At 40.6% G+C, this 12,985-nt stretch overlaps 1 long non-coding RNA gene across 1 annotated transcript; it reads left to right on the top strand.

The window, feature by feature from the left end:
• Window positions 1-9,220: 9,220 nt before the first annotated feature.
• LOC308410426 lies at window positions 9,221-12,543 on the top strand. The gene is made up of 4 exons (XR_013974184.1): window positions 9,221-9,358; window positions 10,102-10,185; window positions 11,497-11,577; window positions 11,876-12,543. It is a non-coding gene; the product is annotated as an uncharacterized lncRNA (long non-coding RNA).
• Window positions 12,544-12,985: the final 442 nt, after the last annotated feature.

Here is a 12,985-nt window from a genome sequence, read left to right as displayed (position 1 = left end):
CTGATGGAATGAACTCTTATTTTGAAAGAGGGCACGTACAAGAAACGCCTAGTTTAAATCCTTGTACCGATACATTTGTTCCAACATCAAGAGATTACTCTGGTATAAATTCTGCATCTGAATCACAAGTAATCGTACCTAGACAAAGTCAAACCCAACATCAGGTTGATGATTCAGCTCAAGTGACGCAGCAAACACAGCCTCAGTCTCCTACTTTGACTGGGAACTGCACGAAGGAGATTGTAAATATTATGCAAAAACAAAATGACATCACTACTTTGCTTGTAAAACAAAACTTATCTTCTGTCCTCCCCGCCAGAAACATCCCTGTGTTTGATGGAGACCCTTTACAGTACAGATCATTTATGAATGGAGTGGAAGCTAAAACTGATAACTGGAGCGACTGTTTGCATTTTTTAGAGCAGTTCACTAGGGGGCAGCCTAGGGATTTGGTGCATAGTTGTCAGCATTTATCTCCTGAGCAGGGCTATTCCACAGCCAAAGATCTTCTTGAAGAACATTTTGGGAACGAAAATAAAATTGCCTCTGCATATATGGAGAGGATTGTGAGTTGGGTACCTATTAAAAGTGAGGATGTGAAAGGTCTACAGTCATTCTCTCTTTTTCTTCAAGGATGTTCGAATCTAACACAGCAAGTTGTTTATATGAAGGAGTTGGATTTGCCCTCAAATATGAGAATGGTTGTTATGAAGCTTCCATACAAATTGAGGGAAAAATTGAGAGTTGTTGCCTATGAACTGCAGGAACAAAATGGTTACAGAGCAGTATTCACTGATGTGGTTGCCTTTATAATAAAACAGGTAAAAGTAGCATCAGATCCAGTGTTTGGCAACATCCAAGACTCACAATCTGGAAGCAGCTTTAAAGCTTCAAGTTCTACCAAGCAAAGAAAAAAAGGAAGTAGTTTTGCCACTAATGTCAGTACAGTGCCAGGAATCAAAGCTCAATCAACTGGAAGCAGAACAACTTCCGCCGTTCTGCATAGTTGTTTGTTTTGTTCACACAGCAATCATTTACTAGAGAATTGTAAGCAGTTTAAAGTTAAAACGCATCAGGATAAGTTGACTTTTATCAAGGAAAGGGGAATTTGTTTTGGTTGTTTAAAAGTTGGTCACACGAGCAAAGACTGTAGGAGTCGTTTGGATTGCGACGTGTGTCACCAAAGGCACCCAGGGGTTCTTCATATAGAGCGAAAGGATCCAGGTGCGTCTTCGGAACAAAGTCAACAGAGGACAAACTCTAATGTCAACTTTTCAACTGCAACCACTCAGACATGTGGGTATATTGGGGCTGGTCATGAAGTTGATGCAATTTTTTTTCTATAGTTCCAGTTCAAGTTAAGAGCCAAAAGAGCAATAAAATTGTGCAAACCTATGCATTTTTGGATCCTGGAAGTTCAGGTACATTCTGTACAGAAACTCTGGCAAAAAGACTGAATGTAAAAGGTAAAAAGACCAATATCTTTTTGAGAACAATGAGTCAAGATAGGATTGTTAGTACACAAGTTCTGTCTGGTTTGGAAGCAAATGATTTCATGCCATTGCCAGATGTTTTGACTCAAAAGACTATGCCAGTTTCTACAGTTAATATTCCCCAGCAAAGCGACATCAATCAGTGGCCTCATCTTAAACCTGTTAAACTTCACAACGTTAATGCAGATGTGGAGCTACTGATAGGCACTGATGCTTCCAATGTTTTGGAGCCATAGAAGGTGATAAACAGTGTGGGAGGTGGACAAAAACAAAAGTTGGCTGGGTCATAAATGGTCCCCTGCGCACTGGAAGTAACAGTGGAAATAAAACCAACTGCACTGCTGTAACAGCCAATAGGATTTCTGTTGAGCGTCTTGAAGAAATGTTGATTAAACAGTACAATCATGATTTTAATGAAAGATCATCAGAGGAGCAGACTGAAATGTCTAGAGAGGATCTGTGTTTCATGGATATTGTTAGTAGTTCAATAAAGCTTATTGGAAATCATTATCACATTGATTTGCCTTTCAGGAGAGAAGGTTCCAGTTTGCCAAATAACCTCTGTGTCGCGGAGCAGCGTCTCCAGAGTCTCAGACGGAGATTTGAAAAGGATACTCATTATAAGGATGAATACACTGAATGTGTAAACAACATGCTTGAACAAGGATATGCCGAGTTTGTGCCTGTAGATGAGTTGCACAAAGATGATGGAAAGGTGTGGTACATCCCTCATCATGGAGTGTATCATCCCACAAAGGACAAATTAAGAGTTGTATTTGACTGTGGAACAACTTATAAAGGAGCATCATTGAACAGTCAGCTTCTACAGGGACCTGATCTCACAAACTCGCTGGTTGGGGTTCTGATTAGATTTAGACAAGAGCCTGTTGCATTAATGGCGGACATTGATTCCATGTTTCACCAAGTGCACGTCTCAGAAAAACATGTCAACTTTCTCCGTTTCCTGTGGTGGCAACATGGTGACACTTCAAGGTCTGCACAGGAATGCAGGATGAAAGTGCATTTGTTTGGAGCTGTATCTTCGCCAAGTTGTGCAAATTATGCTCTACAGAGAACTGCAGATGACAATGCACAACAGTTTCCAGCTGAAGTGGTTGATACAGTCAAAAGAAACTTTTATGTGGATGATTGTTTGAAATCTGTTGCTTCAGAAGAGGAGGCAGGGCACATGGTGAAGAGGCTGACAGATATCTGCGCTAAAGGAGGATTTAAGCTTTCAAAATGGATCAGCAACAGTCGCACAGTGCTCATGTCAATCCCAGAGGAAAGAAGAGCAAAGGAAATTAAGGATCTGGATTTGGACACAGATCAACTTCCAGTTGAGAGAGCACTGGGTTTACAGTGGTGCATAGCAACAGACAAGTTCCAGTTCAGAACCTCCCTGCAGGACGGTGGCCGATTGAATAAAGCAGCCATGCCTATGGAATTAAAGCATCCTGTAATTTTGATAAAAGATATGCATGTGTCAACACTGATTTTATGCCATATCCATCAAAGGTTGGGACATGCAGGAAGAGCACACATGCTGTCAAAACTAAGACAAAATTACTGGATACTAAATGCAAATTCTGCTGCCAGGAAAATCATCTCTCGTTGTATCACGTGTAGATGCAACAGAGGAAAGTTTGTTGAACAAAAGATGGCGGATCTGACTGAAGAGAGAGTCCTGCCAGACATAGCTCCATTCACAAAGGTTGGAGTGGACTATTTTGGACCTATAAGTGTTAAAAGAGGACGAAGTCTCCTTAAAAGGTATGGAGTTCTTTTTACTTGTTTCACCAGTCGTGCAGTACATCTGGAGATTGCATGTACCCTTGATACAGACTCTTGTATAAATGCTGTGAGGAGGTTCATCTGTAGACGAGGCCCAGTTTCGACCATCAGATCTGATAATGCTACAAATTTTGTTGGGGCGAATCGAGAGTTGAAAGAAAGTTTGACTGGGCTGGACCATGCCAAAATTCAAAAGGCTTTTGTTCAGGATGGCATGAAATGGAACTTCAACATCCCAGCAGCTTCTCACCAAGGCGGTGTGTGGGAGCGTCTCATTCGTTCAATAAAGAATATTTTAGTCTCAGTTCTTAAGGAGCAAGTTCTGGATGATGAAGGACTCCAAACAGTCTTCTGTGAGGTTGAAGCTATAATGAACGACAGACCCATTACTAAAGTTTCAGATGACTCAAATGATCTTGAAGCACTGACACCCAATCACTTGTTGTTGCTGAAAAATAAACCAGTTTTTCCACCAGGACTGTTTCATCCAAGTGATTTGCATGTCAGGAAAAGGTGGAAACAGGTACAGTACATGGCAGAGTTGTTCTGGAAGAGATGGCTTTCTGAGTACCTACCTCTGATGCAAGAAAGACAAAAATGGATGAGGACTAAAAGATGTCTTATACCTGGAGATGTTGTTTTAATTGCAGACGCTACAGCTCCAAGAGGATCATGGATGATGGCGAAAGTCTTAAATGTAAACCAGGATGCAAAAGGCTTGGTGCGTTCTGTGAGACTACAAACAAGGACCAGTGTTTTGGAAAGGCCAGTGACAAAACTTATTTTGCTACTGGAAGCCTCATCGTGAAGAAAATCCTCAATGAAAATTAAGGATTTGTTTAAGGGAATAGCTCCTCCTTTTGGGACTTTAAAGTAATTGTGATTGTATGCACAATTAGGGGCCGGAGTGTTGGAGCTATTTGTTCTTTATTTTTTTGTGAAATTAAAGTTTGTTGTTAGTTTACTTATATTTTGGGGTTTATTTGTCGGTTAATATTTTGTTTTAAATGATTTGTTTTGTTTGTTGTTATTTTGTTAAATTAGTCAGTAAGAGCTGTAGGGCCATTTTGTTTCTATAAATAAAGAGACTGGTATAGGACCAGCATGCATTGGGGTGGGCATATGGTTTTTTTTGTTTTTTTTTTTACCAGAGCAGGAGAAGCAGCAGGAAGGATCTTGTTATTGCTTGCCAAGATGGATAAATAAACCAAAACTTTCAACTAAAAGGTTTGGACAGTGGACTTCTTTTGCCTGCATACAAAATATTACCTCAGTGCAGCAGTGGCTTGTGGACTTTAAGTTGTGGGACGTTTGATCTTTCAAAAGTAAAGGAATTGCCACTACAGTCGCAGAGCAACACGGACTTTCAACTCCCGCCACAGATTTTCTATGGGGTTGAGGTCTGGAGACTGGCTAGGCCACTCCAGGACTTTCAAATGCTTCTTACGGAGCCACTCCTTTGTTGCCCGGGCGGTGTGTTTTGGATCATTGTCATGTTGGAAGACCCAGCCTCGTTTCATCTTCAAAGTTCTCACTGATGGAAGGAGGTTTTGGCTCAAAATCTCACGATACATGGCCCCATTCATTCTGTCCTTAACACGGATCAGTCGTCCTGTCCCCTTGGCAGAAAAACAGCCCTATAGCATGATGTTTCCACCCCCATGCTTCACAGTAGGTATGGTGTTCTTGGGATGCAACTCAGTATTCTTCGTCCTCCAAACACGACGAGTTGAGTTTATACCAAAAAGTTCTACTTTGGTTTCATCTGACCACATGACATTCTCCCAATCCTCTGCTGTATCATCCATGTGCTCTCTGGCAAACTTCAGACGGGCCTGGACATGCACTGGCTTCAGCAGCGGAACACGTCTGGCACTGCGGGATTTGATTCCCTGCCGTTGTAGTGTGTTACTGATGGTGACCTTTGTTACTTTGGTCCCAGCTCTCTGCAGGTCATTCACCAGGTCCCCCCGTGTGGTTCTGGGATCTTTGCTCACCGTTCTCATGATCATTTTGACCCCACGGGATGAGATCTTGCGTGGAGCCCCAGATCGAGGGAGATTATCAGTGGTCTTGTATGTCTTCCATTTTCTGATGATTGCTCCCACAGTTGATTTTTTCACACCAAGCTGCTTGCCTATTGTAGATTCACTCTTCCCAGTCTGGTGCAGGTCTACAATACTTTTCCTGGTGTCCTTCGAAAGCTCTTTGGTCTTGGCCATGGCGGAGTTTGGAGTCTGACTGTTTGAGGCTGTGGACAGGTGTCTTTTATACAGATGATGAGTTCAAACAGGTGCCATTCATACAGGTAACGAGTGGGGGACAGAAAAGCTTCTTACAGAAGACGTTACAGGTCTGTGAGAGCCAGAGATTTTCCTTGTTTGAGGTGACCAAATACTTATTTTCCACCCTAATTTACGAATAAATTCTTTACAAATCCTACCATGTGAATTCATGGATTTTTTTTTTTTCACATTCTGTCTCTCACAGTTGAAGTGTACCTCTGGTGCAAATTACTGAGCTCTGTCATCATTTTAAGTGGGGGAACTTGCACAATCGGTGGCTGACTAAATACTTTTTTGCCCCACTGTACATTTGATTTTGCAGACAGAGGTCCTGCAGCAGCTGCCACCTCCTCATCAGTGAGAAGAACACCAGCAGACGGCCGAGACGGATCAATCAGGAGAAGAGGTACGACAAGTTTCCTGTTAGAAAATTTCTAAATTTCTTAAAGCTCCTCTGCTGTTTCCACTGATAAGTTTTACCATGAAGCTAAGGCAAAGAGTCACTCAAGCAAGGTTACAAAGAGAAGTGACGATCAGTGAGCAGCAGTGTGGCTTCTTGCAGAGAAAGAGCTCTTCAGATGTGATGTTTTCTTTAAGAGTGTTGATGGAGAAGTGCAACCAAGTGCAGAGAACTTCAGCAGCAGCTTCACTGTGTCTTTGTGTATCTGGAGAAAACAGATGATAGTCCTGAGAGAGGAACTGTGGTGCAGTGCAGTGGTGATGGGACAGGTTGACAAATGAGCTCAGGCAGCAGTCTCTGTGGATTATAATGTTGCAGATGACATGGTGATCTGTAGTGAGAGTAGGGAACAGGGTGAAGAGAGTGTTAACAGCACTCTGATCATTTTAACTGCAAACTCCTGAAGTTTGGCTGTTAGTGAGCCGTAACGTTCATGTTTTCTGTGTACCGCACGAAGACAACAATTAACCTTTGGTAAACGGTAACATGAGCAGCTCTGTGGTCACTACGTTTCCTGTTTTGAGAACTAAACTCAGCAGAGGTGTAAAAGTCGCTCTAAGTTAATGTGCTGTGGCCTCATGTTTGAATGTTTGCAGTTCTTTTCTCATGTTTACATCCTGACAGCTAAACTTCTTTATTCTGTGTTTGTTTCAGATGTTTCATTAGAGACAACAGTCATCTACTCCTCACTGAAGCTGACCCACACACCTTCACCACAGCTCAGATTCAGCTTCCTCACTTGAAGAAGACAAAGAAGAAGAAGACGTCTTTGAAACCAGCTGCAGTCGCAGTCTTACACATATTAATAGAGAAATGGCAATGGCTGCATTTTATTTTATATTTTAATATTTTATGCTGAGGGTATAATCTGAAAGAGATTGCAAGGTGGTGTCAGGGGGAAGGTAGCTAGGCAACAATTGGAGGAAGTGAGTGAGAGCAAAGGCAAGGATTAACCCTTTAAAACCGATCGGAGTGGCACGCTCTGTCTCTATTTTTAAATCCCAGTAGCACTGCAACCATATGAAACCGGAGGAGTTGTACTTACATCTTATGCCATCAGCTTGTCCACGGTCACAGTTTCCTTCCACATATAGCTTTGCAAAAACGGCATAAAAAGCACTTGCAGCAACAAAAACATAATATTCCAGAAACACGCTTTGCTGGTCCAATCAGCTGTTCATAACACTTCCTATATTGGAATAGACGTCAGCGCGAACTTTCGCATGTCCGCCATGACCTGCCCGAAACCGGAAGTGACATCATTTTCGCAGAAATGTAGTTTTTTACCATCAGGGCCTCATGAGCCTATACTGGTGTTTTTAAAAGTTATGTTTGACTTTATGACTTTCTGTGTCGTTTCTGAGATGCTTAGGACTCATATTGCACAGCTGGAAATATTTTATTTTGATGCATATGCTGCTTTTTTTGCAAATTTGCACTATAATATTTATTTTCGCTTTTCCTGCAGTATATAAAAATTGGTGTATTTCAAAAATAAAACTATGAAGACACTCAAAATAAATTTCCTCTGGTAGGAAACTATTTTGTGCAACTTTTTTGTATTTACAGTTTTGAGGGATAAGCCTCTTAAATTTCTCTAACTAGAAATATATGTTAAAAAAGCAAAAACGATTTTCAATTTTTTTTTTGTAGTTTATTGCACTTTTTTGCAATTTATGTAATTACTATCCACTTAATGCAGACATATTATTAGAATCTGGGATATAATGGTTGTATTGATGTATAGCAACTTGAAATGCTCCCAAAAATGGCTCCACAGCATATAAAAATATAATATAAGCTCTGGCAGACTTGGTTCTATGGTAGGTCTTAAAGGGTTAAATGGTGGAAGCTGAAGGTTTGATGTAAATTTGGTGTAAAATTTTGTGATTAATAAAAAAACATACACACCCTGAAGGGAACCACCACTGAATTTAATGTTTCCCTGACACAGAATGGCTGTTACAGTTAAGTGAAAGTTTACTCATAGTTTACTTGTTCTTTTTTGTAATGTTAAATGTGACATATAATTGAATAAACAATGTTAAAGTGTTTGTCATTCATTCTGATGCCTGCAGCTCTGTCACATGCATGAGAGACACATTATAAATAATTACAAAAGGCAAAGTAATATTTATATTTGCTGTTGCATCACTCATGTTATGCACTGTTACAGGCACAAAGCAATTTCAGCTTCACATATACATTATAAATTATTACAGTCCAGTGATCTTCATGCATATATGGCCCAAATAACCCATTCATGTAAGTATTTAAATATTTAGAAAATAATATATTCATATAATAACATTTTCTCATTAATTACAAGCCCTTAAAGATTATAAACAAAAATCTAAATGCTCAATAAATAAATAAATTAACATTGACTTATGAAAAATAAATCTCACAAACATAGTGAAACAGTCAATGATGGAGAGGATTGAAGAGCTGGAACATATAAATAAAAAGGATGAGTTATTTAAAGAGTCGTCCTCCCTCCATGATTTATATGTTCCAGCTGTGGCCACGCCTCCTTCACATTTTGTAATATACACCTATATACATATAACGAAATATACACATTTGTGTGGAAAAACCAAGCAACAACAGTTTGGGTGGGGAAGGCACATGATCAGACCAACAGACCATAGAGGTCCGCCACCTACTTGACTCTAAATTGTCTTGTGAGTCCAATCAGAGTACCATCAGTAACATGGTTAACCTGACAGTCGCTGGTAAGCTGAGTGTGTGGAGTTAGTGTTGATGAAGCTGTGTGTAAATGGATGAAATGCTGTAGTTTGTCTCTGTGTTGAGGTGGATCAGTGATCCTGCAGAGTCCTGTCCTCCCTGTGATGGAGGGAGATGACGTCACTCTGCTCTGTAAAACAAAGACCACTCCCTCCAACCTCCCAGCTGCTTTCTATAAAGATGGCTCCCTCATCAGGAAGCAGCCTACAGGTCACATGACCATCCAGCATGTTTCCAGGTCTGATGAAGGCCTCTACAAGTGTGACATCAGCGGTCATGGAGAGTCTCCATCCAGCTGGATCACTGTCACAGGTGAGGCTTCTGTTTCTATTCATAGTTTAGGTCCAAAGTAATTCAAACTGACCACAAAGATCCCCTTTTCTCTTTAATTCCAGGTTTTTCCACCTCTCCTCCTGAATCAGCTTCCACTGCCTCCCTCTCCTCCTCATTTTTCTCTACTCCTCAGCACTCCTCTGTTCCTCTCGCTGTGCTGGCCCTTGTTCCCTCCATAATTGGAGTGCTGCTGCTGGTTGTACTGGTTGTACAGGTGAGACGATGTGTCCAGAGGAAACCTGAAGGTGAGAGACACATTCTGCCCTCACTTAACATGTAAAGGGACAGTTCACCTCAAAATCATATTTGGTTTTCTTTGCTTAAGGCTTGAAAGGTGACTGAAAGTTAGTTTCATTTTATTGAATTAGATCAATGTGTTAGTCATACTAATCTAAGCAGAAGCAGCACTGCAAACCAAATGTATGTAGGTGTGATTATGGGGTGAATTGTTCCTTAGATACATACAAAAACACATGATTCAACGGAAGTGTAGCACTTCTATTTTTGTGAGGACCGATTTGAGCCACAGACCTTCACATTACTACCTGAGGGTTAAATTAAAGATAAACTACAGGCTGTATTTGTGCATCATTTTCTCCTCATGCATATGATAATAATTTTGTGATTTTTTTTTTGTAAATATACTTTTACATTTGGATAGTTAGTTTAGTTAGTTTATGTTTCCTGTGTTGATTGCAATGATGTACTTTGATGTACTCAATGATGAGAGTTTGTGGTCACAAGTTTTGATGTGAGTTGCTCTGCTGGCGTCCAGTTTCCTGTATTATGACTAGAAAAAGAAAAGCTTTTTTTTCCCCTTTTACCGCAGCTTTCAGAAAGAATTAGTTTTTTTTTATTCCAGCTTTACTGACTAAAATGTTTCATTCACTTTCCATTATTCTTATAAATATTCATATTCCAGCTGTCAAACCAACCAGCAGCAACAATAATTATTGTGTTATCAGAGGGAAATCTGTGGTATTTGCAGACAGAGATCCTGCAGCAGCTGCTACCTCCTCATCAGTGAGAAGAACTTCAGCCGATGGTCGAGACGAGTCAAACAGAAAAAGAGGTACGACAAGTTTCCTGGTAGAAACTCTGTAAAAGTCCTCTGCTCTTTCCACAAGAGGCTCCATGACGTCGATGGCTGAGATTTTTAAACATGTGCTGATTTTTCATCAGGCCAACATTTATCATTTTAAATACTTTCTATACTTTTGCTTAATACTAAATATCATATGTTAGCATACTGTGTAGCATGCTTGATTTGGAAGTAGCACTTTGAGGAGAGGAACTATAGAACATTGCAGATCGAAGAGGGTGGATGGAGGATGGTTAGTGAATCAGGAGGTGCAGAGGAAATGAAGGAGTGGAAATGCTGTTAGTCCAGATGACATACATGTGGAGATGTGTAGGAGAGAGATCAGTAGAGGTGTAGATCAACAAGCAGCCGTACGGCTTCACGCTTCCACAGAATCTTTCTTGACACAGTGTTGATGGAGAAGACAGAGGAGGTTAGACGGAGCTGGGCTGTGTTGTTGTGGCTCTAGAGAAAACATGTGATAGGTCGCCAAGAGAGGAACTGTGGTACTGCATGAGCAGGTCAATATTGGCAGATAAGTATGTGAGGGTGGAGCAGGACATGTATGAGATCTGCTCTGAGCCCCTTCTTGTTTGTGATGTCACGGACAGGCTGAGGTCAGGCAGGAGTCTCTATGTGATGTTTGCAGATGGGACTGTGATTTATAGTGAGAGCACGGAGCAGGAAGAAGACAGGCTGGAGAGGTGGAGGTGTGCTCTGGAGAGAACACGAGTGAAAGTCAGCAGAAGCAAGACAGAATACATGTGTGTGAATGACAGGGAGGCATGAATGAGGCAGTGGCATGAACAAAAAGACATGAGGCAGAACTGAAGATGTTAATTGATGATGTTAACAGCAATATAATCCCTTTAACTGCAGATAACTTTAAAAAAAGAGGTTAAAAAGTTAAAAAAAAACACCTCTTAGTTTGTCCATTTGACTGTCACAGTGAACAGAAGCTTTTATGTTTTCTGTGTACCACATGAGCACAGGGCAGCTCTATGGTGATGCTGTGCCAGTCAGGTAAAAACATTTATTTTAAATCATTTATAAAAGGGTTTCTTTTACAAGAGGTGTAAACAGTTGCATCGCTTTAACACATGAGCAGCTCTGCGGTCATTAAGTTTCCTGTTTTGAGAGCTAAACTGAGCAGAGGTGTTCAAGTGGCTTCAGATTAAACAGAGGATGTGTTGTGAAGAACGTGCCTCAGGTTTGCAGCTCTAATTCATGAAAAGTCCATCTTTATCTCACCCTAGCACAAAAAGTACTGTATCTCTCACATGACTTTGTCTTGTTTTGCAGAGAGCGATTCAGCTGCAGTGCAGAGAACAGCTGACATCACTTATGGAGACATCACCATCAGGACAAACAGCAGACACAGAGGTACAGCTGCTCCTCTTCAAAGGTCCAACCCTAAATCAAATTTTAAAAAGTTTAAATCTCAGCCTGCAGCAGCAGACACTGGGAAAACCACATTGAAAACATTACAGCCCTTTGGTCTTTGTGCAGTGTAGAGAGACTAATGTGGTCATATGAAGGTGTTATCAGCTCCAAGGAAGAGAAGTGTTAACCTGCTCCTGCTCACATCAGTCAGTGAATATCTCTGCTGTCATAAACAGAGCTGATGCAGGCCTTTTTCATGTTTATCTAAACTTTCTGTAATCTGTGTGTTTGTGTTCAGATCTTCCACCAGAGCCAGCGGTCATCTACTCCTCACTGAAGCCGACCCACACACCTTCACCACAGCTTAACCAGTCTACCCAGTGACGTCCAGCTGGCTGCCAAACACATCCCTTCACTCCTCTCTATATTATTTATTCAATCATATTCTGTGTGTGTTTACAGCTGTACAGCTGCACTGGAACAGTTTGAATGTAGAGCTCAGGATGACGTGGAAAGTTTGTTTGTCTTTAATTAAACATTTTAAAGCTAATCCAGTTTCACGTCACACAGGAGATTCCTTCTAGAAGCAGATCCGATCACTCTGCAGCCATCATGAAATGCTGCACTGGTAAATCTTTATGAAGCATTATCTGCACTGTCTTTTATTTGAATGGTCACCAGGACATAAACACTGCATGTACAGGATCAGCAGTCAAATCTTACATCAAGCATTTTTTAACGTTTGCTGACTTTGCTCCAAAATAAGGTTTTAAAAACCCTTTTTCACACATGGGATTTCAGCCTCTGCAACCATCTTTACTGTTGCTGTCTGTCATAGATTTGAATTCAGGGTTTTCTGAGTGCCACATGTCTCTCTTAGACTGACCCCCTCCTGCCAGTTAATATTATAGTAGCTTATCAGACCTGTGATGCAGAGGTGTTACAGTCACTTCAGGTTAAAGAGAAGATGAGTTGTGGCCTCTTTCTCATCACATAAAAAGAAAACAAAAGTATTGAGGGATTATAAAAACAAACAAACCATCAAATCCTTCGAAGAAGTTTATGTGTTCCACCAAGAACAGGAACAAAATACGCAAAACAAAACTAGAATTGAATGAAATTAATATTATTAAAAAAAACCTCAATTCATGGTATAAAGACTTGGCTCGCAAAATTTTGCGAATATTGGGAACACAATATATGACCCTGACAGAAAACACAACTTTTTAGGGATTTCTATAAAACTTTATACTCACCACATAAACCCAACTAAAATGAAATGGCACAAAATTCACAAAATGCCACCCTGTCACAAGGTTGTTTATCATTATTTATTTATTTCTCTCACACACACACATAGTATACACATAGCATGTCCTTTCTCGTCAGGAGGGGTTGGATTCTTGAA

The sequence above is a fragment of the Rhamphochromis sp. 'chilingali' genome, assembly GCF_963969265.1.
Source record: "Rhamphochromis sp. 'chilingali' genome assembly, chromosome: 1".
In the NCBI taxonomy this organism is placed as follows: Eukaryota; Metazoa; Chordata; class Actinopteri; order Cichliformes; family Cichlidae; genus Rhamphochromis; species Rhamphochromis sp. 'chilingali'.
The sequence above is the reverse complement of the archived record's forward strand: the minus strand, read 5'-3'. Positions and strand labels throughout refer to the sequence as shown.